Source organism: Prionailurus viverrinus, chromosome D2, assembly GCF_022837055.1.
Source record: "Prionailurus viverrinus isolate Anna chromosome D2, UM_Priviv_1.0, whole genome shotgun sequence".
Classification (NCBI taxonomy): Eukaryota; Metazoa; Chordata; class Mammalia; order Carnivora; family Felidae; genus Prionailurus; species Prionailurus viverrinus.
Window position 1 is genome coordinate 44435571 of NC_062571.1, and position 23292 is coordinate 44458862.

The 23292-nt window shown below is 36.4% G+C and overlaps 1 long non-coding RNA gene across 7 annotated transcripts in view; it reads right to left on the reverse strand.

Moving 5' to 3' along the window:
* The window catches only part of LOC125148363 (uncharacterized), a 253679-nt gene that overhangs the window by 196555 nt on the left and 33832 nt on the right, over window positions 1–23292 (reverse strand). Inside the window, exon 1 of one of the 7 annotated variants that reach the window (XR_007145514.1) lies at window positions 5388–5430. The exons of the other annotated variants lie outside the window; for them this stretch is intronic. This is a non-coding gene — a long non-coding RNA (uncharacterized LOC125148363). Of the gene's footprint in view, window positions 1–5387; window positions 5431–23292 lie in introns of those variants that run through there. 7 annotated transcript variants of the gene reach the window in all.

Sequence of the window (23292 nt, forward strand, 5' to 3'; positions counted from 1 at the left end):
ATGATCTTGTGGTTCATGAGTTTGAGCCCTACGTTGGGCTCTGTGCTGATAGCTCAGAGCCTAGAGCCCATTTCAGATTCTGTGTCTCCCTCTCTCTCTGCACCTCCCCCGCTCATGCATCGTCTCTCTCTCTCCTTCAAAAATAAATAAAACATTAAAGAAAAAATTTTTAAATAATAAATTTAAAAGAGAGAGAGAGAGAGAGAGACACCTCTAGGAAGAACCCTTTGGTCCTCACTCCAGGTGATGGAAAGGGAAGTCTGAAATTGCAAAGAGAATGTGAAAATCTCCTGGAGTTTTGCTGTTGTTATTTTCATTTGTTTGTTTATTTTCTCTTCTCTGATGTTTCATGCCCAGTTCCCAAGCAATAATATGGTGGAAGTGGCAGAGGCCTCTCCAGTCAGTGCAGTTGGGTTCTCAGGAGTGGAGGGTGAACCACCATTGCTCTTTTTTCCTTGTCTTATTTCCACTTGACCCCAGATATCAGTGCAGTCTTAGAAGTACAGGACAGAGGAGTGAAAATCAAGCCACAGCACTTTGTCTGGAAGATAAAAAGGAGGAGCTCTGGGGGCCCCTTGGAATCTGTTAAAAACTGATGGATATATTGGACCCGGGAGACTGTGAAGAAGGAGGATATCAAGAAACCCACCCCACAAAGTAGTCTCAGAACCCCTGGGCTCGCTTCATGTTACAAACACACAGATCTGATTCAACTGGAGTATCAGAGAGATTTAGAGAACTGAGCTAACAAGCAGATCATTGTCCAGGTTCCCAGCTGAGTACAGGGTGGCACACACCTGGGACAAATCTGACTAGCACTGCAAGACTTTGAACACTAAGGTGAGATTGGATGCACAGCCCACAGAAGGTAAGTTGAAACTTGTAATCTCTTCCAATCCAGGGCAGTTGACTACTAAAAGAATAATACCAACATTTTCCATAGTATTTAAGAAGACCCAGAAATACATACATAATATTCAAAATACCAGGAAACAGTCCAAAATTACTTGCCTTACAAAACAAAGCAAAACAAACAAACAACAAAACAATAGGAAATGCTCAACTTGCATGGGAAAGATAATTAACAAATGTCAATATAACAGTGATATTGGAATTACCCGATAAAGACTAACAAAAACAGCTGTTATACAAATGATCCAATAAGCAATAGTAAACACTCAAAAAAGGGAAAAACAGAAAGACAGCAAAGAAATAGAATATGAATATATAAAGAAGAACCAAATAGAAATTTTAGAACTGGAAAATATAATAACCAAAATTAAAAACTCATTGGATGGGCTCAATCGCAACAACAGAGAGAAAACAGATTGGAAAAAAAAATGAACAGAGTTCCAGAGACTGTGTGACAATAAAAGAGTTCACATTCATGTCATTTGAATCCTAAAAGTAGAGGAGAAAAAGCACAGTGTTGGAAAAGTTTTTGAAGAAGAAATGGCTGAAAACATCCCAATGTTGGCAAAAGACATAAATCTATAAATCCAAAGCCAGTAAAACCTAAACAGGATAAACCTGAGGAAATCCATACCCAAACACATAATAATCAAACTGCTGAAAATTAAAGCAAGGAAAACATTATGAAAATATTAGAAGAAAACGATACATTATCTTTAAAGTAGCAGTGATTTCAAATGACTGCATATTTCTCATCAGAAATCATGAAGGCCAGAAAAAGTAGCACTTTCTTTTAGAGTCAAGCACAGTAGTGAGAAGCTGTGGGGGTGGGGGGGGGAAGGGGAGGGGAGAAGAGTAAAACAAGGGGTTGGTCTATAAGTGAATGCGAACCATCAGTTGAGATAACTCACTACCTTCAAACCAATCAGAAGCACCACATTTGTTAAATGATGAAAAGAAAGGTCCTATTTACCAAGAATTTTACCTACAGTGAAAATATCTTCTATAACTAAGATAAAATAAAGACATTCCTACACGAAGGAAAATTGAAACAATTTGTTGTTTGCAGATTTGCTTAAAAACAATTGCTGGTGAAAGTTCTTCAGACGGAAGACAACTGATATCAGAAAGAAACTTGGAACATCAGACGTGAAGGAAGAACAACAGATAAAGTAAATATCTTGGTCAATGTGATAGATTATTCTCCTCTTCTCAAGTTCTAAAAATATATTCAGTGGTTGAAAATGAAAAAAATTAACACTGCATAATTAGGTTTTTAATATAAATTGTAGTATGTAAGACCACTATAATGTAAAGGAGGGAGAGTAAAAGTTCTAAATGATGATAAATTTTATAAATTCCACTGGATGTGCTAAAATATTTTGGTGTCAATAAAAAATAAAGTATGCATAGTGTAACTGTGAGAAGAGCCACTAAAAATGCATATAAATAGATAAGGTCAAAATAAAAATACATAAATTAAAATATAATTTTAAAACATAAAATTCACCCAATGACAGCAAGAAAGGAAAAACAGAGGAATGAAATATAAAGGAAATAGTCAGAAAACAGACAAGAGAATACTAGGACTATATCTAAACTCAATAATTAGGTTAAATGCAAATGGTCTAAATGCATTTGTCTCAATTAAATGAAAGAAGTTTTCAGAATGAAATTTTTAATTTTTAAAAATGTTTTATTATTTATTTTTGAGACAGAGACAAAGTGTGAGTGGGGGAGGGGCAGAGAGAGAGGGAGACACAGAATCCAAAGCAGGTTCCAGTGAGATCATGACCTGAGTCCAAGTTGGATACTTAACCAACTGAGCCACCCAAGTGCCCCTCAGAATTGATTTAAAAAAAGTTTTTTTTAATGTTTATTTGCTTTTGAGAGAGAGAGAGAGAGAGAGAGAGAGAGAGCAGGGGAGGGGCAGAGAGAGAGGGAGACAGAATCTGAAACAGGCTCCAGGCTCTGAGCTGTCAGCACAGAGCCTGATGTGGGGCTCGAACTCACAGACTGTGAGATCATGACACAAGCTGAAGTCAGACGCCCAACCAACCAAACCACCCAGGCACCCCCAGAATGGATTTTTTTTAATGACCCCACTTCATGCTGCCTACAACGACTCACTTCAAATATAACAAAATAGGTAAAAGGATAGACAATTATGTCTCATGAAATCATTAATCAAAAGAGAGCTGGAGTACCTATATTAATATCAGACAAAGAAGATTTCAAGGTAGAGAAAATTACCAAGGATTATAATGGTCATTGCATATTGATCAAAGATTCAATTCATGAAAAAGAAATAAAAATCCTATATGCATATATACCCAAGAACAGAGCCAATATGCAAAAACTGACAGAAATGAAAAGAGAAATGGGAACTTTCACAGTATTATTTGGGGAATTCAATGCACATCACTGAATAATAGAACTAGAAGTCAGACTATTAGCAAGGATTTGAAGAATTAAACAAAACCACCAACCAACTTGATCAAAATGACAGTTAGAGAACATTACCCGACAATAAAATACACATTCTTCTTACATCCATATGGAACATTCACCAAGATAATCAATATTCCGTGTCATAAAACAAACCTCAGTACATTTAAAATAATTAAATCCTACAAAGTATGTTTTCAGATCTTAATGAAACCAAACTAGAAATCAACAGATAGCTGGAAAATCTCCCAACACCTGGGAATCAAACAAAACACTTTAAAATAACATGTAGGTCAAAGAGGAAGTCCCAAGGTAAATTAGAAAAAAAAAGTGAATTTATATAAAAATTAAAATACAAAGATATCAAGAGTTTGAGGAATATTTAAACAGTGCTGAGGGTGAAATTCATAGCAACAAATGCTTTTATTAGAGAAGAAAAAAGTTCTCAAATCAATAATTTGTGCCTCTAAATTAATAGCTGAGAAAACGAAGAGTAAAATAAACTAAAAATTAGCATAAAAAAGGAAATAATAAAGATTAGAATTAAAGTCAATAAAATTGAGGACAAAAAAATAAATATTAATGAAAGCAAAAGTTGGTTCTTTGAAAGATTAATAAAATTGATAAATGCCTATCAAAACTGATAAAGAAAAAAGGAAGATGACACAAGCTACCAATTGTAGAAATGAAAGAAGACATGTTCCTAAAGATGCCATAGATTTTTAAAAGGATAACAAGTGAATATTCTGTCCAACTCTTTGCATTCTAGTCAAGAATTAACATGAAATCATTCAATTCCTTGAAAACTGTAAACTACCCAAATCACACACGATGAAATAGATAACCTAATAAATATTAGAGAAATGAAATAAATATTACAGAAATTAAATTTATAATTTGAAAATGTTCTGAAAAAGAAATCCTCAGGCCCAGATTGTTTTACTGGTGAATTATATGAAATATTTAAAGAAATAACACCAATTGTACACAACGTCTCTTAGATAATAGTACAAAAGGAAACATCTCCTAAATCATATTATGAAGTCCACATCACCTTGTACCAAAACTGACAAAGACAATAAAAAAAGGAAAACTACAGACCAATATCCTTTATTAAAAAATACAAAACTATCAACAAAATATTGCCACATTACATGAAGTAATGTAAGCATAATCATAATACACCAAAATCAAGTGGGATTTTCCCCAAGAGAATAAGGCAGGTATTTTGAAAGCCATCAGTGTGATTCACCATATTCAAAGTGCAAAGAACAAAAGATACATTATCAGAACAATTGATAAAGGAAAATAATTTGAAAACAATCAGTATTAATTCATGAAAAAATGTAGGAACAGAAGGGAACTGGATAAATTGAACTTCGCTGAAATTAAAAGCTTCTGCTCTAAGAAAGACATGGGTAAGAGAATGAAAAACCAGGCCACAAAACTGGGACCAAATAGTTGCCAGTCACATATCCATTAAAAGTCTGTGAAGAACTTCCAAAATACCTGAAATCCTAAAATATATAAAGAACTCTTAAAACTCCAAAACAAGAATGCAAACAACTCCATTAAAATGGGCAAAAGAGGAGAGGGGCCAAGATGGCAGAACAGCATGGAAGTTTTTTCTGCATCTCTCATCCCTGAAATACAGCCAGATCAACACTAAACCATCCTGCACACCTAGAAAACTGATTTGAGGATTAACACAACAATCTACACAACCTGAACCACAGAACCGGGCAGGTATGCAGCATGGAGAGGTGAACTGGGGGAGAAAACCATGGAGGGCAGGGAGCTGTTTTTGCTATTAGAGAGAGGATGGAGACCGGGCAAGGGTGGGGGTGTTTGGCGGTGGGGGTGAGTACAGGAAGCATCCCACCACCCAAAAGCAGCTGGAGAGAAAAGAGTACACAAGGGACTGAACAAAAAAGGAGAAAGGAGAAAGGAGAAAGGAGAGGGTTTAAATTCCATTAAGAGTCTATAAACAGGGGGAGCGCAGAGTCTGAAACTCTGCAGCTCAATACCTGGCAGTGCTCTGGTGAAAAGGGCAAACCCCAGGAGCGGAGTGAGGTCTGGAGGTCTTCAGGCCACACGGGGAAAAGCTGTTTCCCTGCTGGGAAGACATCTGGTAGAGGCTGTGTGGCTTCCCCACAGGCAAAGGTGCCAGCAGACCCCAGAGAACAACCACATTTGCTGGTGCTGGAACAAGAACATTAAGGGGGAAGCCTGGCACCAGATGTGCTTTGTGATTTTCCATAATCCCTGAAACGCTACTGCTCCACAATTGCATGAACTTTTTCTGGGGCGGGCTGGCACCCAGCTGCAGTCTCTGGGCATCGGAAGCAGCATGGTCTCCCAGATGTTCCTGGGTGTGGCCAGCACCCAGCCATTGCTCGGTGAGACCGTCCCCTAGATGGTCGGAACGGGCCAAAGCCACAGTCTCTCAGAAGTGAGAGGTTTGGAAACACAGCTGCGTCTGAGATAAAACTCAGGATGGAGGTGCTGACTGGCAATGTGAGGGCTTAGTCACAAACAGTGTGAAAAGGGAGTGGACAGAAGCTGGAGACAAAGGAGGGGTGAACAAATGATGGTCAGGGAGAACAGAGTTCTGATACTAGAGACTGAGTAGCTGGGTGACACCATTTTCACTGCTCCCACGCATGCAAATACATATCTATAGGCACCACAATAATCCACCCCAGTAAGCTAAGCAGCATCATCTAGTGAAGAATGGAGCCATTACACTAAGCCCCACCCAACTGGGCCAACCTAACTCTTCAGGAACAACACAAGTCTCTCTGCCTGCTTAGTTTACAGACTATAAAGTGCCTCATAGTTCAAGTTCTATGGGAAACTGATGTAATTTCAATCATGCTTCAGTCTGTTTGCTGGTCCATCTATTCATTTTTTTTTCTTTCCTTTTCTTATTCTTGAATACAGAAAGAGAAAAAAATTATTTTTATTTTCCATTTCTATTAAAAATATTTTTCCTTAATTTTTTCTACTATATTTTTTACTTTTCTTGGTACATTTTTTAAATTCTATTTTTTTCACTTCAATCATTTCATCTTATTCTATTTCATTGTATTCATTTTTTCAAATTTTCAAACATTTTCCTTTTTTTTCTTTTCTTATTTTTCCCTTTTTTTCTCTAATCTGTCAAGCTCCTTTCAACAACCAGACCAGAACACACTTAGGATCTAGCATCCTTTATTTGTTTGTTTGTGTGTGTGTGTATGTGTTGTTTTTCATTTTTTAATTTATTTTTTTACCTTATTAATTCCTTTCCTTTCTTCAAAATGATGAAACGAAGGAATTCACCCCAAAAGAAAGAACAGGAAGAAATGACAACCAGGGATTTAACCAACACAGACAAAAGCATGATATTTGAATCAGAATTTAGAATCACGATAATAAGAATACTAGCTGGCATTGAAAAGAGATTAGAATCCCTTTCTGTGGAAAGCTAGTTATGATGAAATAGAAAGTGCTATAACTGAGCTGCAATCTAAAATGGATACCACAGAGGCAGAGCAGCAAATCAGCAATAGAGAGGACAAACTTATGGAGAACAATGAAGCAGGAAAAAAGAGGGAGATTAAGGCAAAAAAGCACAATTTAAGAATTAGAGAAATCAGTGACTCATTAAAAAGGAACAACATCAGAATGATAGGGGTCCCAGAAGAGGAAGAGAGAGAAATAGGGGTAGAAGCATTATGTGAGCAAATCATAGCAGAAAACTTTCTTAAGCTGGGGAAAGACACAGACATCAAAATCCAGGAAGCACAGAGGACTCCCATTAGATTCAACAAAAACAGACCATCAACAAGGCATATCATAGTCAAATTCACAAAATACTCAGGCAAGGAAAGAATCATGAAAGCAGCAAGGAAAAAAAAAGTCTCTAACCTACAATGGAAGACAGATCAGGTTTGCAGCAGACCTATCCAAAAAAACTTGGAAGGCCAGAAAGGAGTGGCAGGATATATTCAATGTGCTCAATCAGAAAAATATGCAGCCAAGAATTCTTTATCCAGCAAGGCTGTCATTCAAAATAGAAGGAGAGATAAAAAGTTTCCCAGACAAACAAAAATTAAAGGAGTTTGTGACCACTAAACCAGCCCTGCAAAGAATTTTAAGGGAGACTCTCTGAGGGGAGAAAGGACAGAAAAACAAAATTAAAAAAAAAAAAGACCAAAAGGAACAAAGACTAGAAAGGACCAGAGAACACCACCAGAAACTCCATCTCTACAAGCAGCATAATGGCAATAAATTCATATCTTTCGGTACTCACTCTAAACATCAATGGACCCAATGCACCAATCAAAAGACATAGGGTAACAGAATGGGTAAGAAAACAAGATCCATCTATATGCTGTTTACAAGAGACCCACTTTAGACCTAAAGGCACCTACAGATTGAAGATAAGGGGATGGAGAACCATCTATCATGCTAATGGTCACCAAAAGAAAGCCACAGTAGCCATACTTATATCAGACAATCTAGACTTTAAAATAAAGGCTGTCACAACAGATGAAGAAAGACATAATTAAGGGGTCTATCCACCGAGAAAATCTGACAATTGTAAATATTTATGCGTCAAATGTGGAAGAACCCAAATATATAAATCAATTCATCACAAACATAAAGAAACTCATTGATAATAATACAATAATAGTAGGGGACTTCAACATCCCACTTACAGCAATGTACAGATCATCTAAACAGAAAACTAGGAAACAACGGATTAGAATGACACACTGGACCGGATGGACTTAACAGATATATTCAGAACATTTCATCCTAAAGCAGCAGAATACACATTCTTCTCAAGTGCACATGGAATGGTCTCCATAATAGACCACATACTGGGACACAAATCAGCCCTCAACAAGTACAAAAAGATCGAGATCACACCACGCATATTTTCAGACCACAATTCTATGAAACTTGAAATCAACCACAAGAAAAAATGTGGAAAGATTACAAATACATGGAGGCTGGAAACCATCCTACTAAAGAATGAATGGGCTAACCAAGAAGTTAAAGAGGTAATTAAAAAGTACATAGAAATCAATGAAAATGATAACACCACAGCCCAAAACCTCTGGGACACAGCAAAGGTGATTATAAGAGGGAAGTATATAGCAATCCAGGCTTTCCTAAAGAAGAAAGAAAGGTCACAGATACACAACCTAAACTTACATCTTAAAGAGCTAGAAAAAGAACAGCAAATAAAACCCAAAACCAGCAGAAGACAAGAAATACTAAAGATTAGAGCGGAAATCAATGCTATCAAAACAAAACAAAAACAAACACAAAAACAGAACAACAACAACAAAAAAAAACCAGTAGAACAGATCAATGAAACCAGAAGCTGGTTCTTTGAAAGAATTAGCAAAATTGATAAACCACTAGCCAGTTTTCTCAAAGAGAAAAAGGAAAGAACCCAAATAAATAGAATCAAGAATGAAAAAGGAGAGGTCACAACTAACACAGCAGAAATACAAACAATAATAAGAAAATATTATGAACAATTATACACCAATAAAATGGGTGATCTGGAAGAAATGGAAAAATTCCTAGAAACATACACACTACCAAAACTGAAACAGGAAGAAAAAGAAAATTTGAACAGACCCATCACCAGTAAGGAAATTGAATTAATAATCAAAAATCTCCCAAAAAAACAAGAGTCCAAAGCCAGATGACTTTCCAGGGGAATTCTACCTAACATTTAAAGAAAAGTTAACATCTATTCTCTTGGAGCTGTTCCAAAAAAATAGAAATGGAAGGAAAACTTCCTAACTCTTTCTATGAAGCCAGAATTACCTCAATTCCAAACCCAGATAAAGACCTCACTAAAAAGGAGAACTATAGACCAATTTCCCTGATGAACATGGATGCAAAAATCCTCAACAAGATACTAGCCAACCAGATCCAAAAATACATTAAAAAAATTATTCACCACGACCAAGTGGGATTTATACCTTGGGTGCAGGGCTGGTTCAATATCTGCAAAACAATCAATGTGATACATCACATCAATAAAAGAAAGGACAAGAACCACATGATCCTCTCAATAGATGCAGAGAAAGCACTTCGCAAAATACAGCATCCTTTCTTGATAAAAACCCTCAAGAAAGTAGGAATAGAAGGAGCATACTTCAAGATCATAAAAGCCAGATATGAAAGACCCACTGCTAATATCATTCTCAATGGCGAAAAACGGAGAGCTTTCCCCATAAGGTCAGGAACAAGACAATGATGTCTACTCTCACCACTGTTATTCAACATAGTATTGGAAGTCTTAGCCTCAGCAATCAGACAACACGAAGAAATAAAAGGCATCCAAATCAGCCAAGAGGAGGTCAAACTTTCACTCTTCACAGATGACATGATACTCTATATGGAAAACCCAAAAGATTCTACCAAAATACTGCTAGAACTTATCCATGAATTTAGCAAAGTCGCAGAATATAAAAATCAACGCACAAAAATCGGTTGCATTCCTATACACCAACAATGAAGCAACAGAAAGAAATCAAGGAATTGATCCCATTTACAATTACACCCTAAACCATAAAATACCTAGGAATGAATCTAACCAAAGAGGTGAAAAATCTATACACTGAAAACTATAGAAAACTTATGAAAGAAATTGAAGAAGGCACAAAAAAATGGAAAAAGATTCCATGCTCCTTGATAGGAAGAAGAAATATTGTTAAAATGTCAATACTACCCAAAGCAATTTACATATTCGATGCAATCCCTATCAAAATAACACCAGCATTCTTCACAGAGATACAACAAACAATCCTAAAATTTGTATGGAACCAGAAAAGACCCCGAATAGACAAAGCAATCTTGAAAAAGAAAACCAAAGCTGGAGGCATCACAATCCCAGACTTCAAGCTGTATTACAAAGTTGCAATCATCAAGACAGTATGGTACTGGCACAAAAACAGACACTCAGATCACTGAAAGAGAATAGGGAATCCAGAAATGGGCCCACAAACATATGGCCAACTAATCTTTGACAAAGCAAGAAAGAATAGCCAATGGAATAAAGACAGTCTCTTCAGCAAATGGTGCTGGGAAAGCCAGACAGCAACATGCAGAATAATGAAGCTGGACCACTTTCTTACAACATACACAAAAATAAACTCAAAATGGATGAAAGTCCTAAACGTAAGACAGGAATCCATCAAAATCCTAGAGGAGAAGGCAGGCAAAAACCTCCTTCACATCAGCCACAGCAACTTGTTACTCAACACGTCTCCAGAGGGAAGGGAAACCAAAGCAAAAATGAACTGTTAGGAGTTCATCAAAATAAAAAGCTTCTGCACAGTGAAGGAAACAATCAGAAAAACTAAAAGGCAACTGATGGAATGGGAGAAGGTATTTGCAAATGACATATAAGATAAAAGTTAGTATCCGAAATCTATAGAGAACTTATCAAACTCAACACCCAAAAAACAAATAATCCAGGGAAGAATTGAGCAAAAGACATGAATAGACACTTCTCCAAAGAAGACATCCAGATGACCAACCGACACATGAAAAAATGCTCAACATCACTCATCATCCAGGAAATAGAAATCAAAGCCACATTGAGATACCACCTCACACCTGTCAGAATGGCTAACATAAAAAACTCAGGCAATAGATGTTGGGGAAGATGCAGAGAAAGAGGATCTCTTTTGCACTGCTGGTGGGAATGCAAACTGGTGCAGCCACTTTGGAAAGCAGCATGAAGGCTCGTCAAAAAATTAAAAATAGAACTACCCTACAACCCAGCAATTATAGTACTAGGTATTTATTCGAGGGATACAGGTATGCTGTTTCAAAGGGACACATGCACCCCAATGTTTATAGCAGCACTATTAACAATCGCCAAAGTATGGCAAGAGCCCAAATGTCCATCAATGGATAAATGGATAAAGAAGATGTGGGGTATATATGTGTGTGTGTGTGTGTGTGTGTGTGTGTGTGTATACACACACACACATACACACACAATGGAGTATTACTCGGCATTCAAAAAGAATGAATTCTTGCCATTTGCAACTACATGGATGGAACTAGAGGGTATTATGCTAAGCAAAATTAGTCAGAGAAAGACAAATATCATGTAACTTCACTCATATGAGGACTTTAGGATACGAAAAAGGTGAACATAAAGGAAGGGAAGCAAAAATGATATAAAAACAGGGAGGTGGACAAAACATAAGAGACTCTGGAGTATAGAGAGCAAACAGAGGGTTGATGGAGGGGTTGTGGGAGGGGGGATGGGCTAAACAGGTAAGAGGCTTAAGGAATCTACTCCTGAAATCATTGTTGTACCATGTGCTAACTTGGATGCAAATTATAAAAAAATAAATAAATTATAGAAAAAATGGGCAAAAGATCTGAACTGACAATTAACAAAGATCAACAGATGGCAAACAAACATGAAAAAATGTTAAATATCGCATGTCATTAAGTAATGGCAATTTAAAATAACAAGCATATACCACTTCACACCCTATAGCATAGCTTACATCTAGAACACTGGCATTAAATACTAGTGAGGATTTGGAGCAACAGGAACTCTCAATCATTGCTTGTGGAAATAAAAAATAGTACAGCCTCTTTGGAAGATAGTCTTACGGTATCTTACAAAGGTAAACATAGTCTTATCATAAAATCCAACAATAGCTCTCCTTGCAGGTCCACACAAAAACCTGCACATGAATTACATGACTGCCAAATCTCGGAAGCTACCAAGATGTCTTTCAGTAGGAAAATGGGTAAATAAACTTTGGCTCATCCAGAAAATGGAATATCATTCAGCACTGGAAATGAATGAGCTATCAAGCCAGCCACATAAAGATGTGTAGGAACCTTAAATGCCTATTACTAAGTGAAAAAAAAAATTAGCCTGAAAGGACCACATATTGTGTGATTCAAACCATATGACATTCTTAATTAGGCAAGACTGTAGGGAAAAAAGATCAATGGTTGCTAGGGAGTGAGAGATGAATAAGTGGAACACAGGAGATTTTTAGGACAGTAAAGCTATGCTGTGTAATGGATACTTGAAATTTGCATTGGTCAAAACCCATAGAATTTACAACTCAAAAAGTGAACCCTAATTTAAACTATGTGGTTTCATTAATAATAGTGATATTGCTTCATCAATTATAACAAATGTAGCAGATTAATACAAGATATTGATAACTGTGTAGAGGGGATGGGGTAGAGGGGTAGTATATGGGCAATCTGTACTCTATGAATTTCCTGCAAAGCTAAAAGTGCTCTAAAAATAAAGTCTATTAATTAAAAAGTCATAGAATCATACAATAAAATAAAATTCATGTTACTGTATTGATCCTTTAAACAACAAGTTAAAAATAAAAGTCGTTGATTCTTCCCCTTCTTTCACTCCATTCATTGGTGTCAGTTAATCTCCATCTTAGAAGACTTACCAGTCCCGTGGAGAATTTTTCCTTCTTCCACGGTCAGTTTAGATTTTCTAGCTGATCATTTTCTTTACTTTCTTGCCATTACTCTTGCCTCTCTTTCCTTTTTGCCAACCCCACCTGGCAATTGTGCAACCATTCAACTATCTTCCTTCTTTCCCTCCACACAGAGGACACAGAACATGGCTGGAGAAATTCCCCAAAAGCAGATCCTTGGGGTGGTGGTCACTTCAGCATCTCTGATTTCTAGGACGTGCCCAGCACGACTCATTGTCCCTTTTATATAATTCTCATGAGATCTTCTCCCACAATGGTGATTGTAAAACTTCTCCATTTTTCTTAACTGTCTGACCCTACCATCATGCTTTCCCTCAGCAGTTGGCATTTTATCACAAATGAAATAGAAGTCATCACATGAGATCTATCACAAATTCCTACTATTGAGCTGACAAAGGTAGCCTCATCCAGAATCACTGTTCCTTGTTTCTGCCTATTAAAATGAAAGGTTTATTCCTCTCCTCAAAACATCATCCTATTAATTACTCTTCATTCTGTTATCATTCTATTATTCTCAAAGCATCTCTCTCTGCAAGACTTCTTCCAAAAGCATTTTATACTTTATCAATTTTTTTTCCACTTGGAAAAAAAAAATCCCTCTTCAAATAAACATTAGAGCTTTTATCCTATTCTCTCTTCTCCTTATTAATAGCTATCTACAGTCATTACCTCTGATTCCTCACTTTCCATTCACCTCTCAATCCAACTCATCTGATTCTTTGCCATAAAAATTGTACTCACAAAGGTACAGCAGTCTGATGCCAAATCTAATGGGCACCTTTTCACCTTTATTTTATTTGATTCCTTCTCAGCCTTTAAAACCCTCACCCCCTGGTTTTTGTGACTTAATGACACTCTTATTCCATGGTTCATTTGTATTTGTTTGTGCTTCATCACAGCCTCCACTGTCAGCTTTTATTGTTTTATTATTTTTAAAAATTTAAGTTTATTTATTTTGAGAGAGAGAGTGTGTGCGAGTGAGTACAGGTGGGGTAGGGGCAGAGAGAGGAGAGAGAATTCTAAGCAGGACCCACACTGTCAATGCAGAGCCCAATGTGGGGCTCGAACCCATGAGCTGCAAGATCATGACCCAAGCCGAGATTGAGAGTCAGATGCTTAACCGACTGAGCCACCCAGGTGCCCCATTATTGTTTTATTTTTACATAAACATTGGTATTCATACTGCACACATGGTCTCTAGACAACTTCTTTCACTCCTGTACATTCAGTTAAGAATATTAATTTCTGTGTAGGTCTCTCTCCTGAATTTCAGTTTTATAATCTACCTTCTACCAGTCTCCTCTGTTTATATTTCCAAAAGTACCTCAAAATTAAAATATAAATCTGAATTCATCGCTCACTCTTATTCCCCAATAGTTCCTGTATTAATTGTCAATCAAATGATGCAATCTGTAATCCTTGGGGGATCATTCCTAACATTCCTCTGTCCAACTCTTCACCCCCAGTGAATTCATAAGCCCTGTTGGTTCTACCACCTAAATATCTCTTGAATACTACGTGTTTCTCTCCAACACCAATCAAACCCAAGTCCCCCCACAATCATATATCATGTGAATTATGAAACTAGTCCCCTAACTGGTCTCTTACCTTCAACTTTTCCACCTGTGATGTATTTTTTTTCCCCCACACAGCAACCAGGGTTATCTCTCTCAGGCAAGGTTCTGATCATATCACTTCTCTGATTAAAATACTTCAATAACCCCTCTTGTGTTTAAACTAAAATGTTATCTCCTTACCAGAGTTAACAATCTTTCACAGTTTGACCCATCAGAACTGTCATGACTCAGCCCTCACCACTTCCCAGAAACACTCTGTTGTCCAGTGTATCCGAACTATGTACAGTATCCAGGGCTCACTGTTCCATCTCATGCCTCCAGGACTTTGAGGATGGTGCCCCCACTCCAGAAGGCTCTTAAACTCATTTTTTTTTTAACCACACTAGTGTCTATGTATCCTTTATTGCTCAGTCCAGATACTACCTTCTCTAGAATTCTTTTTCTGGTATAAGTGCTGCAACAATACACTGTATTTATTTCTATCAGCCCTTGTCACACGATGGTATAATGGTTATTTGCCTGCTCTTACACTAGTGGAAGTTCTTGAGGGCAAATTTAAAATGCTGTGTCTTACTTATCTCTGTGTTCTTGGTGAGTCCAGTAGATAATAAAAAATGTTTAAATAATTTAGGACATCAGGAGGGAGGGAAAGAAGGAAGAAGGGAAGGGAGAGAGGGAGGGTGGGAGGGAGAGAGGCAAGGAAGGGCAGAAGGAGAGCAGGGGTGGGGGGAGGAGTACTATTCAACCACAAGCCCTCTAAATTTACAACTATGTAAAGTTGCATAAATACTAACAGATACTTTGTTCCTGGCATGGGATTATGGGTGATTCCCCCTTGCTTTGAAACACTGTTCTTTTAATGTTGTTACATTGTTTCTAATATTAAAAAAAACAAACTAATTGTGTTCTGCAGATGCCTGACAGGTACTCCTGGTTTGGCAGAGACTGCTCCCTGTTCTTTAAAAGGTGTTACCTTTTCTTCATGGCACACACTTGCCTCTCTCTGTTAGTGTGCCATCAATCAGGTTCTGGCAAAGAGAATGTGAACAGTAGTGATACGTGCTACTTCAAAGCTTAGTCCAAAAATAGTTTCCCACAGTGAGCTCTGTTCTCTCTTTCTGTCTGGAAGGTGACTAGAGAGAACTTCAAGAACCTTAAAAGAGACGAACCATGGATGGAAGAATCCCAGGTCCTTGAATGATGGCTTGGAAATCTACCCAACTAAAATCCTTGATTGGACTCTAAATGGGTGAGACATTGGTTTCTATTACAGCAAATGGTTGAGGCTTGAGAATTTATATGTATGGAAGTTAAGCCAAAGTAAAACACTTTGTGAACAATTTAATATGGTCTCATCTACAATCTGAGATCACCTTACTTCATAAATGGCTTGGTCTGAGGCACATGAGAAATTATCACTAAACATGATTCCTGCAGCTCTGGGATGATGAAATTTATAATTTTTAAAAAGATACCAAGAGTTTATTCTTTTTGTTTAATTCTTTTAAAAATTTTTGTTTTTATTTTTAGAGAGAGAGCATGCAAGTAGGGGAGAGGGGCAGAGGTGGAGAGAGAATCCCAAGCAGACTCCATGCTCAGTATGGAGCCTGACATGGGACTCCATCCCATGACCCTGGGATCACGCATGACCTGAGTCGAAATTGAGACTGGAGTGGGTCACTTACCCAACTGAGCTACACAGGTGCCCCCAAATTTATAACTTGGTTAAAAAATTCTATCATGGACAGTCTGAGGTAAAGTTGATAATAGAGGTCTTACTGTCCATCCTCTTCGTAATACACGTGAGGTGAAAAAAGGGGAAGGCTGAGTCCAGAGTGACTGGGTTAAGTCTTGCTTTCAAGTCTCCCACTCACAGGTGAAAATGTCCTATCTGAGACAACTCACACTCCACTGAGTACCCTGGACAACACATGTGCTCTGGTGTTCTAAGTGCAATCCTTCCCCCTCAAACCCCCAGGACATTCCTCCTGAAATTGAGTCTGTGGTTGACGAGGATCAATTTCCTAGATACAGGAGAACAGTTCTTTGACCAAAAAGAAGCTGCACTTGCCTGGTCGAATGATAGAACTTTTAGAGCAACCAGTCCTCAGCCCCAAAAATCTTTGTAACCATGGGTGACAATGAACTTCCTAAATAAGATGCAAAAAAAAAAAAAAAAAAAAAGCACCCAATGATGAACTAATTTTGCTACATAACATTTAAGAATTCCTGTTTGACAAAGGATGCTGTAGATTTTGTTTATTGACAATGGACTAAAAGATTGTGGCAAAAGAGAATCCCTCATCCACTTGTGGTAGAAGTATAAGATGAGATGAGTTCCATTTGGAACTCTGATGTAGAGCTTTCTGGGAATACCTAGTGACATTACATATGTGTACATTCTATGATCCAGCAATGCACGAAGCAAACTCCTGCACAGGTCTACAGGTGAAAAGGTGGAAGGGATTTATCTGTCCCTCACAGGAAGAATAAAAGTAAAATGCAAGGGATGCATACAGGATGCAGAGCAGCCCTTGGAAACATTGAAGTTCTGCATACAGCTACACAGGTAATACTAAAAATGAAACACAACAAATCCCGAGGGAATAAAGTATAAAACAAAGCAGCATGTGTATATATAACACATACATATATATGTATGTTTGATGTAAATTTAAATACATAGCAAACAGCATAAAAATATATATTTTATATATTTTATATATATATATATATATATATATATATATATATATATATATTTTATCAAGGAAGTTTTGGGCAAACAAGTGTATGCACAATGTAACAAAAGCCCATATACCTGCCACTCAGCTTAAGGAATAAAACATTGCTGATAAAACTCACCCCACATGTAGTTGGAAAGTAAATCTCTAAGAACATATTTCTCTCTCTCCTGACCAGAGTTTAAAGCTAGTCTGACCTTGCCGATCATTTCCATTCATGTGCTTATACTTTTACTAAATGTGTATTTGTGCAGAAGCAACCTGTTTTATTACTTTCCACATTTAAAGCTTTACAAAACAAAAAAAGACATCATATTGTACATATCCTTCTCTTTGAAACTACCTTGATTTATTCAACATATTTTTTAATTAAAAAAAATTTTTAATGTTTATTTATTTGAGAGAGACACAGAGACAGAGACAGAGCACTAGCAGGGGAGGGGCAGAGAGAGAGAAGGAGACACAGAATCTGAAACAGACTCGAGGCTCCACCTGTCAGCACAGAGCCTGATGTGGGGCTCAAATCCACAATTGGTGAGATCATGACCTGAGCTAAAGTCAGACACTAAACTGACTGAGCCACGCAGGCACCCATATATATATACATATATATATCTATATATGTATATATATATAGATAGATATATAGATATATACATATATAGATATATATGTGTATATGTATATATATATACACACATACATATAGTGCATATATATATATGAAAAACTTTATGTATATAGTGCATATATATATGGTGCATACATGCACTATATATATATGTGTGTGTGTATATATATATATATATATATATATGTATAAAGTTTATCATTTGAGAGAGAGAGAGAAAGGGTGAGTGGGGGAGGGGCAGAGAGAGAGAGAGAGAGAGAGAGAGAGAGAGAGAATCCTAAGCAGACTCTATGCTGCCAGCACAAAGCCCAATGCAGGGCTTGAACCCATGAATCATGAGATCATGACCTGAGCCAAAGTCAGAGGTTTAACCAACTGAGCCACCCAGGTGTCCCAACATTATATTTAAATTTTTTTCTGTTGTTACTGGTACATCAAGTATATTCATTTTGGCTATAGATGTGTATGAATGCACATATATTATTTTTGCTTGTCTTGTTGATGGCCAGATTGTTGCAATATTTTTGACATTACAAATAATGCTGAAACGAGCAGTTTTGGGCATATGGCATAAAACCACAACTGGAATTCCTGTGGCATTGCTGTTCATATTTCCCTAGATATTGCTAATGATTATCCAAGGTGGTAATACCAACTTACATTCTCATCAGTACTGCACAAATGTACCTGCTCCTCTACAGTCTGGTCAACAAGCAGTACAATCAGTTTTACATGCAGTACATGTAGTTTTAAAACTTTATTTATCTGATGAATATGAAAAGTCATCTGAGGTTGAAAAACTTATTTTTACTTATTGGGATTTGCCTTTTCCTATCTTTTGTCTATTTTTCCATTTTTGTCTGTTTTCTTATTGCTTTATAGTAACTTTTATATATCATGAATATTAATCCTTTGTCATTTTTATATATTATAAATAGCTTTTTCCTTTGTGGTTTATCTTTGCAATTTGTTTATGTTTTTGATACAATAACTGTTTTTAATAGTCAAACTAATCCACATTTTACTCTGTTAATATTTTTCTTGGTGGATTCAGGGGCTTCTGAGTGGCTTAGTTGGTTAAGCATCTAACTTTGGCTAGGTCATGATCTCATGGTTCATGGGTTTGAGCTCCACATCAGGCTGTGTGCTGACAGCTCAGAGCCTGGAGCCTGCTTTGGATTCTGTATCTCCCTCTCTCTGCCCCTCTCTGCTCATGCTCTGTCTCTGTCTCTCTCTCAAAAATAAATAAACATTAAAAAAAACACTACACTCTTCTATACCAAGGTCATAAAGATATTTTGCTATATTTTCTGCTAAACATTTTTTTGAGCTTCACTTTTCAAATTTAGATCTTTGACTGGAACTGATTTGTTTTTATAGTATGAAGAAGGGATACAATATTTTTTTCACTTCAACTATTCACTCCAAAAACATTTACTGACTCATCCCATCTTTCCCAATGGATTTGCAATGTTAATTCTATCGCATATCAATTTTCTATTCATTCAGCGTGTTTTTATTATCTACCATGCATTTGAATATGTTCAAATATGTATATATGACGCTCAGGCATAATTAGTATATATTATAAATATTATAATATTATACATATGATAAATATATATTACATATAAATATATATTTTATATTTAAAATTTATTATATATTAAAATTAAAATTTATATTATATATAAAAATATATACTATGTATTATATTAATAATATACTATTATATATATATAATATATATACACGCACATATATATATATATTATATATATATATTATATATATATATATATACATAAAATACTTATGCCTGAGTGGCATTCTGGGTTTCTATTCTATTCCCTTATTTAAGTTAACATCTCTCTTCCTAAAAATCTCAAAAGTTTAAAGATCTCTTTTAATGATTATAATATTTCACTTAATCATAATAACTATCAGAGAAGATTCCCTCCTCTTATTACTCTTTTTCAAATTATTCTTGGGCCTTTTATTATATGTATATATATATTTGGTATATTAATATATTTATAATTTATAGTTATTATAATATATTTATAACATTACAATATATTCAAATTATATAATACATTTTAAACTTATGAAACATATAAATCATATAATATTTATAATCATATATGTGAACCACATTGTTAATTTCTGTGACAAATCTGTATCTTCATTTAGATCTTCTAAAAGCAGAGCCGGAGAGAGATGTTCTTGTGGAAATGTTTCTCTTAGGAAGAGAATGAAGGAAGTAAATAGGGCAGGAGACAGGTCCCCCATGCAGCTAAGGGCAATTCACCAGACAAGGGGCAACTGGGAGTGTTATCAGTCAGCATTCGTGGCAGTTAGGGGACGCAGCAGGCTACCAAAACTATCTACTGAAATCTATTCATTTTTAAGCATGAATATATACTCCCAGTCATGTAAATTTTATACATTATGGTAACTGTTCTGGGAAAAAGAAATTGAGTTAGGGATGGGTGAAATAAAAGCTCAGAGGGCATATTACAAAGTGAATTAAGCCAATCTAAAAAATTACATACAATGTAACTTCAACTACAGGACATTTTGGAAAAGGCAAAACTGTGGAAGCAGAGCAGTGAAAATACTTTCTGTGATAGTATAATGGTGGACCCATGTCATAAATTTGTGTAAACCCATAGAATATACAACACCAAGAGTGAACCCAAATATCAGCAATGGACTTTGGGTGATCATGATGTCGTGTAGTTTTATCAATTGTAACAAATGAACCACTCTGGCAGAGGATGTTGATAATGAAGGAGGCTATAGGCAGGGGGCTATAGGGGAGATCTCTGTGCCTTCCTCTCAATTTTGCTGTGAACCTAAAACTTCCCCAAAATTTTTAAGAAAAAAAAGAGGATTTTATACTGGGTGATTGAATGGTAGCGTTCTAATGATGCACATCTCTGAGACACAATAAAAGATTGATATAACTAAATACACAGTAAGCAATAAATACACAATCCCTTCCCCAACCACACAGTTACACTTTATAAACAGATTTTCCAAAACTGAGGAAATCTTGTGAACAGCCATTGTCTACAATTTAGGTGATTTTTTCTTAAGCTTTCGTAACTCTGTACTAAGGAGTCTGTGTTCAGCCACCATTCAGTTGTAGCCTTTAATTGCAAACTTTAGAACACTCTAAATTAGGGGTGAGTGAAGCCAAATTCACTAAAACCCAATACATGTTGATGGGCTTAAATTTTTCCCCGGTGTAGACTTATATTAAACCTCAAATCCCACATAAATTTGCATTATGGAGAGTGTAATTCTTATGTTCTGATTTATTTATGCTTAACTCCACAGACGCATTGTTTGCTAAGACTTGTTTGATGTCCAAGATGTCTTGGGAGTGGTATTTTTTTTTTCAACGTTTATTTATTTTTGGGACAGAGAGAGACAGAGCATGAACGGGGGAGGGGCAGAGAGAGAGGGAGACACAGAATCGGAAACAGGCTCCAGGCTCTGAGCCATCAGCCCAGAGCCTGACGCAGGGCTTGAACTCACGGACCGCGAGATCGTGACCTGGCTGAAGTCGGACGCTTAACCGACTGCGCCACCCAGGCGCCCCGGGAGTGGTATTTTTCTAAGTTGGCTGTTTTGCCAACAGAATACAATGTATGTTACCCAATTTACCCATTATGTCTTGATTCTTGATCATCCAAATGCATTCTTTCATTTCTATCATGTCATTATTGACATTGCCACTCCCCTCACTTGAAAATACAAAACAATCATACTTGTCTAACTTGTATAAAGGTAGCCTAGAATCAGAAGTCCAGCAATATGGTGAAAGAATTAGCAGAAACCTCTATCCCAATGAATTATCTATTCTGCAATTTAGAAGAAAAGAAAACCCAGGAACAATGAGCAAAATTAAGTGGAATTAATAATAAGCCCTTTAGATGTCACTGCAGGAGCCTGCGGTAATAGTGTGACAGATTGAGGCCTCAGAAGGAAGATCTGGCATTTCAATGCTGTCTTAGAAACAGAATACTTGGCTTTGGGCTCACATGAGTCAAGGCAGGCAAATGAGGTCTATTTCAGAACCAAAATCATGGAAGGGTTATCCTGAATGACAGGAGAAAGAAAAGAGCTGTACCCTTCTCTATGACACTGAGAAATGAGAAGTGAGCATGCTCTTGCCTAGGATTTTGAGTGGGTAAAAATGTCTTCTCTATATCCCATAGAAATTAAACTCATGGTAATTCAAAGATGAGAAAAACAAAGTAAAATCTAGTTTCAAACTATTGAAACTCTTTGGCAGAAGCAAATGCAAAGAGATTCACATTAAGTGCTACACAAATTAGAGTGCATAAGGTGTCTACAGACAAAAATAGTCTCTGCTGAAGATCTGGTTGCAAAAAATAAGAAAATGATCCACAATGAGGGAGAATCAGAGACAGAAAAAAGAAAATTAAACCCAAAAAGAAAGCCCAAAAGAAATATATGAAGACTGTCAATATGACAAGAAAGAAAGAACTGAAAGAACAAAAATATAACAGAAAGGATTGACAAAAACAAACTGTGTTCTTTAGAAAGAGTAAAAAATTATGAAAAAAAAATTTAATGTAGGGGCACCTGACTGGCTCAGTCAGTAGAGCATCTGACTCTTGATTTTGGGTTGTGAATTCAAGCCCCATGTTGAGCATGGAGCCTACTTTTTAAAAGCTTTTTTTTTTAAAATACTAATGAAAAAAAAAAAGAAAGGAAAAATTCCCCAAATCAGAAAGGGGAGGATATTACAATTAAAAATGGAAGTTATTAAGATCCATTTTTTGACAATAAAATTCATAATGTAGATGAAAATATTCTTAGAAAAATCATAATTTACTAAAATTGACATAAGAACTAAGAGAAAATGTAAATAGTCATTTCTGTGTTAAGGAAATTTATCCTTTAAAAAATGGACTCCTCACAAACAAAAGGGTAGTCCCATAGGACTTTTCAAAGTTGCTAAACTTGTATTGGTAGAATAACACCAAGCTTACAGAAATCTTTCCAGAGAATGGAACAAGAGGGAGCACTCATCATTTTATTTTATTAAAACATAATCAACTTGGTTTTAAAACACAATGAAAGCATTACATTAAAGTAAAAATAGGGGTGCCTGGGTGGCTCAGTCAGTTGAGCACCTGACCTCGGCTCAGGTCGTGATCTTGCGGTTGAAGAGTTTGAGCCCTACATTGGTCTCTGTGCTGACAGCTCAGAGCCTGAAGCCTGCTTCAGATTCTGTGTCTCCCTCTCTCTCTGCCCCTACCCTGCTCATGCTCTGTCTCTCTCTGTCTCAAAAATAAATATAAACATTAAAAAAATTTTTTAATAAACTAAAAGTACTGGCCAATCCTACTTATAAATGATAATTTAAAAGTTAATATTTGCAAAGATATGCAGTAATATATAAAACTGATAACATT